General features: G+C 38.6%; 1 long non-coding RNA gene across 1 annotated transcript; it reads right to left on the reverse strand.

Moving 5' to 3' along the window:
* Nucleotides 1–729: 729 nt before the first annotated feature.
* LOC104295491 lies at nucleotides 730–10,075 on the reverse strand. Its single transcript, XR_717933.1, has 4 exons — nucleotides 9,997–10,075; nucleotides 3,642–3,712; nucleotides 2,237–2,322; nucleotides 730–907 (listed from the first exon to the last, which is right to left on the reverse strand). It is a non-coding gene; the product is annotated as an uncharacterized LOC104295491 (long non-coding RNA).
* Between the last annotated feature and the right edge of the window lie 707 nt (nucleotides 10,076–10,782).

The raw sequence follows: 10,782 nt of genomic DNA on the forward strand, positions 1-10,782 counted from the left end.
ACATAGGGGCCAAAATTTGATGTGGCGAGGAGGATACCAGGCCATTTGGCACAGGAGATACCAAACAAAACATTATGTAGTTTTCAGAGTAACTATTTTTGGCTAGTAAGAACTACAGCTTGGCTTGAACTGGGAAAATACCAGTAGAAAGCCAACCAAGAATTAGTTTGTTCATACACTGATTACTTATAGCTTTCCAGCCAATCCAGCATGAGAATTTCCTGAGTTTACTTTCACCTGACACATGAAAGTGCTCTAAGAGCACTGATAAAAACTAACATTCAGTTAATGTCCCTCAAGCTAAACAGATGGAACTGGGAACAGTTAGTGAAATTTTCCTCTGTGAGGGAGCTGGTCTAGTCAAACTCCAGAGCAGAAGCAAGAGAGAGTAGTTTCTAATAATGACACAACCCCTAATTGTACAGATCACCATTCCAACCCAGATGCAAGAAAGCATGTCTACATGGAATGCTATTTGCATAAATTACACTTCGCCAGGCCAAGTCCTGCACCCATTGCACAACACGAGGGAGCTTAATGCCGACCTCAGTGAGCCAGAGGTGTGGTTCTTAATTGCAGGGGAGTAAGACCAAACCCACAGTCAAAAACTGGGCACAGCGACAAGAAGAGCTGCCCAGCTTAAGAGTTGCCTACCTTAAGTCCCCGGCCTACAGATAATTCTCCTCCCTCATTCACTGACTGCCCACTCCTGAACGCAAGACAAAAAACTTAGACAGGAAGCTCCAGCAAGATTTTATTCAATGGTATACAATAGGGAGAAATTAAGATTAAAGAAGAATCGTATACATTACTGATTTTTCAAGTTGCTAAAACAAACCCATACTGACAACAACGGAGGCTGACGACGTAACAAGAAGCGTGGTGACCATCTCTCTAGTGTCCATACCTGTAAATATATAATATGTTAATGCTTTTTTAAAAAATGTTTCATACTAGTCCTGATTTGAGCAGATTTATTCTTATTCCACCACAATGTAATTAACATGTAAACCAGACAAAGGTGAAATGCTATTTAGGAAAACCTTAGGAAGTTCTCTACATTTCACTTCCCGCAAAAGTCAGACACTAGTTAGAAGAGAGACTGAGCAATCCACAATATCATATGCAAGAGTCCTTCAGTATCATAACCCTGTTCAAGCATACCCTGCATGAAAGCAAGGCCAAAGCCTGTCATAGCCCCTGAGCACCCATAAGAAGATACTCAATCATGTCTCCATTTTTCATCACGCTACCCATGCAGCATTAGTCACTAGTCAGGCAGTGTGGGCTCGGTTTTCATTAAGTGTTCATTAAACTGTCGTTAATAGCAAAACTATGCTACTCAAGTTGTCATGTCAATGACAATTTACACAACTGATTGTGAACCGGATCCCAAAGACAATCCTGCACAGTTATAATATCCGTTTTGCTTTGTTTTAATCTGGACTCTGGTTAGAATTAATGTGTTTCTTTTGGGGGGGAAAAAAAAAAAAAAAGGAGGGGAAGGGAAATCTACAGTTAAGAAAAGATTAATGGTGCAGAATGAAGCAAGTGACAAACTTCCTAACTCCTGTCAATGTGCAATTACCCCTCAAAATACAATTACCACTCAAAAATCCATCCCCGTATCTCCTACTATTATTTTAACAACAGACCTTTGAAGAACACAAACTAAAAAAACAGAGAAATTATGAATAAATGGGCCAAGGCTGTGGCAAGAGCTACATGGACATTTGCTTTCCAGATGCTAGGAAATTGGCTGTATTAATCTCTGAACCTATCAGAGTTATAAAACAAATCACCAATATACAGAGGGACCCAATAAGACGTCTGACACCTCAGTAGAAATGCTTTGGAAAACAAGCAGCTAAATTCAGGTCATTTTCTAAACCCAAATTGCTCATGCAGCAGTATAGTATTCACCTGAGGCTCCACTTCCAGTTAATTCCATTTCTCTTCTGCTCTCCATTCTTTAGAGAGAATGTCAACAGAAATCACTACTTCTTAACAACTCCCACTTACCCCACAGCTATCTGGGCTTCCTTCAGAGCTCATTTAGCACCAGGTGACTAAGGAAAGGTCCCTATACAGCAAGGTGGAGAAGAAAACCTTTCCTAACAGCAGCTATGTCCTCAGACCCACAAATGAGAGATTACCCACATATCTGACATTGATCATTTCTATTAACAGAAGGAGAATTGGATTTTTCATCTCAAAAGCTGCACAGGATACCTACTTTTGGAACTCCCATTCCCTGTTGTCCAGTGGACATACTTGGCGAGTTTTGAGCCAGCGAGAGATGCAGTGGAAGTGGAAAGCATGCTGGAAGAGAAAGTTCAGACCACATCATTTCAGAACACACGAATGTATCTCAATGTAAAAACTACCATTGAAAGCATCACGGTGAGAAGGGAGTAGCAAGCGTTTGCAGACAAAGGTGGGGAGGACTAATCAGCCAGCTCACTGGTAAACACCAGGGAATTGATGCACATTTTCAGAGACGAAAGGAACATTAGTGAAATGGCAGCAGGGAGCCTGTTCCACAGTGCATCCAGTGGCAAGCGACTGACTTCTGATGGAGGAGAGAACGCAGAGTTTAGCAGCTGCTAAAATTGGCAGAGCAGACGCCGACAAGAAGCATAATCAGAAAGACAAGAAAGAGGATTTCACAGTGAGTAGCAGGGATGATATGTATGTATACATGCTGAAGCTTTCTGCCAGTCTTCTGGACAAACCAAAGCCTGAATAAAAAGGAACTTGCAAAATTAGAAAGAAAAAAAATCTCAGTTGCATGTTGAATAAGGACACCCTTTTCCATGCCCCATACAGATACTTAAAAGCAATGTTTCACTTGAGGTAACTCTTGCACACAAAATCATAATTTTGCCACTAGAATATCTTAACATGGTTTAAAAAAATTTCTCTTGTCTTCTACAAACAGAATTGCAACATTTATAATCCTGTTCCAGTATTACCATGCTGCACCTTGATCCCGTACCATAGTGAAGATGGGACTGAGGAACAGGCAGTTATTCCATTATGGAAACTTGTATCTTCCAGCTCAGGCCCAGGTTAGCTAAGAGGTACGCAAGTTTGAGTTCACGTGCTAGTGGGACCATGTACGAAGGAGTGCATAAGGCAACAAATTGAAGAGAGGGAGATTACACACTAGAACCGATTTGATCTTCCTCCAAAAGGGGAAGCAAATCACCTAGTTACCCCATATTGACTCCTTCAATCAGCCTGCACAAAGACAAATCAAGCATGCTGACATACAAGTAATCCTATTACCAGGAAGAAAAAAGTCATAGCTCCTAGGCAGAACCTTGATCAGGAAAATCATGCTCAGAATGAAGAATTATTATTCTTTTTAAAAATAAAATAAAATAAAATAAAGGGATAAAGGCCTATCTTCCTCCCTTCTCTTCTGTGTCTTCCATATTACACATCTCCAACTTTCTTTTTTTTTTCCCCCTCCCTCCCCCCCCTCCTTTCTACACTCTACCAAACATATGGTGTTTAAAGTTCTTTTTTCTGGTGGATTATCTGAAGCATTTTATAGAACTCATTTTGTCCTGAGTCATCCAAAAAGGGCACAGCATCACCCCATATAAGCTCCACAATAAAACAGTTTTCCTTACATTGCAGACGCCCCATGCAACTGTGCACTCTTCAGAGGTAGCTGATGCTTGATTTGCTTGGCATTCTATGCCTGTGAAAACAAAAGATTAAACACATATATGCAGGAGTAGATGTACATGCAACACCAACTGGTAGATCTCTTCACAATAGCAAGGCAGGGAGGGGAGGAGAAGAGCTCTTTGTTTTGTTGCATTTATTACATCAGGAAGTGACAAGAGCTGTTGGTTTAATGCTTACTGTTTTCCTAAAAGTATCAGATCAAAATATACTTCATCCTGTTTTCCTCCTTCCTCTACATTTTTAGTATTTCAAATTTCCAGAGGGCAAGAATACATGGCTTATCTACCAGTAACACGTGCCTGCTTTGTAAATTTTAAGGACAATTTTTTTTAATTTCTTCTCTTGTGTTTTAATAGATGTCTTTTGATGATCAGTTGCAATACCAGACGCATGAAAGAAAGTTTACTTAAATTTCTTACCCAGGTTTCTCTAAATATAAATTCACTGTCTTGTCAGACATTTTGTACTATCAGTTATATTTACAAACTAATTTGCTCATGTAATGCCGTACTTTGCTGGTCTTTCTGTAGTCCTGTGACAGGTAAGCACAGCCCAAAAATGCACAATAGAAAATACAGTTTAAAATGTATTTTTTGAACTTTTTACACCTTAGAGCTGAGTACCGAGGATGATCCCCAAAAATATAAATACTATTTATGTGTTTGGGTTATGTTTTCATTTTTGTGTCAAATGGCATGGATGAAGGAGATGAGAGAGAGAAAAGAAGGAAGAACAGCACTGAGAAAATAAATCCAGCAACCTGGTTCTCCATTCTAAAGCCTGAAAAATCCACTTCTGCTCCAGCTCAAAAAGAGCTCCAGCTCAACCCAGGCTTTAAAGGCTCAAGGAGAAATGATATTTCCAACACCCCCACAGTCAGCAGCACAAACTTATGAGACCAACGTTTTACATCCTGAAAAAGTAGGCCCAAATGATTTTAAAAGACATGCCAATAGATGATAGGCTTAGAACTTGATACACGGTCTTGTTGTTTGCTTGTTTTGCAGATCTTTTTTTCCTGGCAAAGAAAATGTCCGAATGAGCTCCAATTCTCTGTTCACTTTTAGCATGCCCATATATGCTTGGCGGTATTTGATTCACCCATTCGATACTGAAAAAGTTTCAAACCCCACAGGTTTGGCTGGAAAATGAGATCTTTATTTGTTCTGTCCTACTCATCCCTTTCTCCATTTTTCACTCTCAGGTGTGGAGATGATCAAAATAAAAGAAAGGCCCATTTTTCCTGAGATGTGAGAGAGATCAGTTTACCCTGGTCATGAGGAACTAGTCAAAACAAGACTGAGATCTAATGAAACTCAGTAGCAACAACCGTTCTGCAAGATTTGAATGAACCTGTATTTATAATATGGTTTACATCAAGATATGATATACAAAGCAGGAAGTCCAAAGCTCAATCCTTGGCCTCCGTATAGGAAAGAACAAAATCCAGTGCACCTGAAATGTCTGATGCCTTAATTCTGTAAGCCCTGAATACATACAGCAATAAAACTAAACCTGATTAAGAAAATGGAAAATGCTCAAGAACCCTGAAGAACTACAATTACTTTGGACATTTGTTTAAGATTTGACACCCAAGACTGCTGCAACAATTTTACTGTTACTGCAGTATAGACTCATGGTCTTGCTGAATATCATGGGGCATATTATATTAAGTTTAAAATATTTGGCATGAGTCTGCACAGTAACAGAAAATGGTGAGAAGATGAGTAGCAGGTAAAGGAGAAGAAACTAATTTTAAGGAAGAAAAGTCAACTAATAACTCCGGAAGTCTCTGCTGAAAGCAAGGCAAATATTCCAGCACACAATGTACTTATTTTATTTCTTCTCTTTCGCTGCTGGAAACAGGATATTGGGCATATTAGATTGAAGTCCCTCTAGCCCTTTTTTATGTCATTTCGTCTTTTTCCCCTCTCTAAGTGGCCCTAACCTGTGAACTATATGCTTTGGAACACAATACTTTTTTTTTTTTCCCAGGCTTTAAAGGACTCTGTATTTTGACTGGGAGTGAGAGGGAAGAAAGGTGGTTTAGGTAGGAAAGAAAAGCGGCACTGGAATTCATTTTACTCAATGATTCGCTGGCAAGCAAACACAGTCTAAAACATGACAGACCCAAAAGTTTAAGAGGACAGATGAACTCTTGCAGAAATAGTCGAGAAGGAGTTCTCTGGTGGTGATGTAAGGCCCTTCCAACAAGACAGACAGATTTAACTCCCTCATCAAACAGGCTGGTGACTACTGCCAGTCCTACCTCTGGCTGCCCAAAAAAGGGCCTCCCAAAAGCTTAAGCACTTTTTGGTCTCCTACTTGCCTCATTTCAGAAAGGGACAATATATCAACAAAGAAATAAAACAAATAGACAATCTGTCAGAGAATGAAAACTGATGATTCTGGCTCTTGAAAGAAAGCCAAGCTATTTACCATTTGCTGACCCAAAAGAAGCGGTAAGAGTCAGACAGTAACAGGTACCGGAGGAATAGTGAATGACTCTTCTTTTGCCTTGCTTTTGACAGAGTATCTGCAGGTGAGGGCAGAAAGATACAGCTAAAACCTGAAATACCTGTAAATAATTGTGAAAGATGCAATGGAAGCATTTCAACTCAGAGAGTTACAGAAAGGCACATTATATAATGGTAACTTGACTCTTGGCATCTATTAATCCTATACATTTTCTATTGCAGAAATCTTCTGTATATTTACGTAACAAGAAAAATAGCCTAAGATTCAAGTAGCCATAATGGCAAGTACATAGCATTTGTTTGCAGCCACAGTAACAGCCCACTGCACTGGTAAATTTCATGACAAGAGCTCTTCAAAGCGGCTTGCGCTTTACAAAGGATAACCACTGTATGGGTTCCCCCTTCTTTTTACATGTTGCCTTCTAAAATTACATCATGACGGGATCAACTCATTGGGAAGAAGAGAACTGCATACACATAGCCTGGCTAACACAACGCATCACGTACTCACTCAGAAAACAGACACAGAAAAAACAAATAACCAGGCTAATAAACTTGAAGTACATTTGTTACCCCTAAAATGTAGAATGAGCTCTCCGATTTAGTTTTCAAACTTCAGAGGGATTTCAGAATTTTCCCCTTGCAAATCCTCTCCGGTTTCTTAGGAATTATCTTCAGATTTTACCAAATACTTACCCTGTGTTCCCCCATCGTATTATCATATGACTCCTTCTACTTATAACCCACTTGTATGACACTCAATATTTCCTGTTAGTATCACACTCTCATAGTATTTGTACACAGCTACCATCTTCTACTCCTACTTATGACTTAGCAAAGTCTATATACTTGGTTCTGTTCTTTTATTCATCTCAGAAATCCAAAATCATTCAACCTGTTAAACATCCTGAGACTCTTCTTTGGATTCTGTCCAAAGTATCTATCTTTGTGAAGCCGGAATATCAAATGTGGTGCTTTGCATCTTAATATCAAAGAAAGGGAACAGTATTTTGATGCCATATTTTAAACAGTTCAAAACCATACCAGTTACTTTACTACAACGTTACATTCCACGTTTTAGATCAGAAGGTAATCCACTATACTAATCATAGTGTTTATTTAACACTACCCAACTTACCATGTTGCAATGACAGCACCAGAGAGCAAGGCTTTGAAGAAATCAAGAACACCGCTCAAGTAAAATCTAAATTGGACCTGGGTCTTTCCAGACAAGAATCAAAACAAAACACTGAAAATCTACACATTCCTTCTGTACACTGAATACAAAGCATAGCGAGGGTGCGGGGAGTCCTTTGACCATATTGTCACTGAGTCATAATGTACACACGTGAGAAGAACTGCACGACACCTTAACATTGTTACATCCTACGTTTTGGATGCCTGACTTTATAATGTTAACAACTTTCCATTAGCATGGCTGGCATTACTTATCACTCTTTTTAATGTTTTCCCTTTCAAGGTTTCTCTTCATCACAAGGAGAGGGAGACATTTGTAACCTGCATTTTATCAAATTGAATCTTGTGTTGTTCTTCCCTGCACATTTTATTAATTTTTCCCCAATTTCCCATCACTTCACATCTTATGTTTGAAAATCTAATTAAAGTGTTGTTTAACAACATTAATGATCTGTAACAAGGAAGTAAGTAAATCCAGAGCCAACACTGATCTCGGAACACCAATTTAGATACCCCTTCCACTCTGTATACTGTCAATTTTGGTCTGTCATTTGCAGTCCAGGCTTTGCTCATACCCAAACTAATAACCTGTTATGCTTCAGCAACTCAAAAAAGGGAAAAAAAAAAAAAAAAAAAAGTAGTTACCTATGCCCTCTTCCTTCACTGTTTTTCCTAATCTACATATACACTCTCAACCCCGCTCCCATTTTGGTAAGATTTTTAAATTTTTTTTTTCCTTTTTTAAGAATTGAGTCATGAAATTCACTACTGGAAAAAAAACATCTGTCCACTCTCCTTCCAGCTCCTCCACATCTCTCCTTCATCCTCGTATGTCCTATATGCTATTTATAAAAAATAGCAAATATATGAGACTGTATTTGGTCTCTCATGGGAGGCACTATTAATTTTGAGGCAGATTAATAGAATAAAACACACCAACATCCATTATCTTACTGCATATCCCACTTGTCGTGAATAATTATCTTGAATTACAGGATTTTATCTATTCATTCTATACATTTGTAAATTCTATAAACGTAATTTATGTTCTAACAAATCTTTAAACTTCCATTTGCCTGCTAGCAACATGCTTTCCTCTCTAATGTATCATAAATCTGAGAGACTAAGTAGTAGTCCAGTGTCCACCTCAACTACTTTTCAAGATGGTACAGGTTAGAAGTACTTAAAAAGGAAATCTTTATGTCAAAGGACATGTCATAACCCCTGTTCTCACTTGCTTCTCTTTAGTGTTACCATTCCCTTTCTAACAACCAAGAATAAACTGACGCATGGATAGGCAGTAGCTGGCTCAAAATACAAAAATATCTGTCCCAAAGCAAAGCAGTGAACTTGCTTAACTCATTTTCAGCCCTGTGTGTTACGCTGTGTTTTCTCTTCATTAAAAAAAAACTTCCTGAAAGTAGTTTTGTAATTATTATTTAAATATGATGTGACGTCAGGTGCATCTCTCAGTAGTTATTACTATAAACTTGAAGTCTCATTTTCCCGAAACATTTTATTTTCATATAGGCTTACTCACAGTACATTACCAGTAGTTCCAAGGGCTACTACATAAAAACAAAGTGCAACAAAACTATCATGATGGGATCATGACAGGCCATTCCCAGGCACTGCAGTGGTACTGGCTTTTGTTTTGAGGGGGGTTCCACAATCCTCACATTTTAGTAATATAGGCAAATTTCTATCTGGGGTATGATAAAAGGTCTTCTGCCTTCATGACTGAAACAAGATGGAGAGTTATGGTGCCAACAGTATCTTGTCAGTTTTGAGGGTAAAAATAATGGGTTTGTACTCATTACCGATCCTTTAAGGGACTGAAAAGAGTGACGTAATGCATACACACCTATTTCACGTTAGAAATTTGTATACTTAATTCCATTATCACTTTATTTTCCTACAGAGCAAGCATATTTGTTAATTGAACCATCAAGATTATACCGAAAAAAAAAAAAATCAAACTAATACTAGCGATACTTTGGATTTTATTTCAGCATTTGATTATTCTCCTTAGTAAATGAACAATTAATTCTCTAGGTTGCTACAAAACTCCCCATACTGTAACATTAACTACCTTACGCGAGGTAGTTTTTGTAGAATAAGGAGTCAAATGAAGTCACTGGTCCAAGCCTTTCCTGGCCAGACGCTGAAAGCGTTACAAGATTTCACCCTAATGAGTGTCATCAAAAAGTTGATACCTATAGCAACATCCCAAACACTAAACTCTAATACCTCTCTTTGTGAGCAATACCTGACAACCCTGAATAATTTCAGTTCTTCCTGCCTCTTTATCATTACTCTTTTTCCTCTTTGTTGCATCCCAAATACACTCAGCAACATCATCTCATCTGTAGATGTGGTACAAAGTGATTCTGCTCTTTACAAGAAAAGGGTGAGAGAAAAGCAGTACGGTGACAGAGGTCACAAAATCAGATTATAGGACTTCAGCATTACATAAAATAGACCTTAGTATTCGCACTGTGAAGACTTGGTTTCTAACTGAAAGCTGCCTTTGCTGAATTATAACTTCAACAAGGGAAATTTCAGCTGTGTGTCATGTACAAGTCAAAATCGTCAACTGTCTTCCCCACCATTTACTTACATAGGTCCATAATATGGTTTCTGCAAATGGCACAGTTATCAACCACAATGTCCCATGCCCACAGAGCTACTGCGTTCCACTAGAGAGGAAAAAAAAGAAAAAGAAAAACATAGTTTTGACTCAATTTACAGTACACAGAAATCCTTGTTATTCCTCAAGATGCCATGTACTTTTTAAAATGGAAAGCTGGGATATTTAGAAAAAAAAAAAAATCTTAGAAGTCCAGAGTAATTCTTTGAGTTCATAAGTGTTAACAGAAAGCAGTGGCACATTCCTCTCACGTACCTCTCAGACCCAGTGTCTCCTTCCACCTTCAGAAACAAGATAACTGCCACAGACCCCTTTTTTGTCAAACAAATGCAAGCATCTGCATTTCTATTCAAGATCCAGAGGCAGCTCAAGACACATCCTCAATTCCGATGGAAAGGACTGTGCCTTGGAGAAAGGCCACTCCAGATGCCATTTTGTTAAGAGGAATTTCCATTATTTGCAGCAGTTCTTCTAGTAATCACCCCCCAGAGCAGCTGGGGCCAAGAACTAAAATCATGTCTAATCCTACCCTTCACTGACTCCTGAACAATCTCCTCTGCAAAAAGGTTATGAGGCAATGACCTACCAGTAAGGCTGAATACAAAAATTTGAAAGTACACAAAATCAATGTTTCAAAGACTTTGTTTATAAAGAATCTCTCTGTCCCATGCTACTTTAGGGGAAGGATTGGCTACAAATTTCGATTACAATTTTAGAAAACTGTTTCAGACTGAGGACTTTATGACAAGCTATGCA

This window comes from Charadrius vociferus, unplaced genomic scaffold (genome assembly GCF_000708025.1).
Source record: "Charadrius vociferus isolate BGI_N301 unplaced genomic scaffold, ASM70802v2 scaffold251, whole genome shotgun sequence".
Taxonomy (NCBI): domain Eukaryota; kingdom Metazoa; phylum Chordata; class Aves; order Charadriiformes; family Charadriidae; genus Charadrius; species Charadrius vociferus.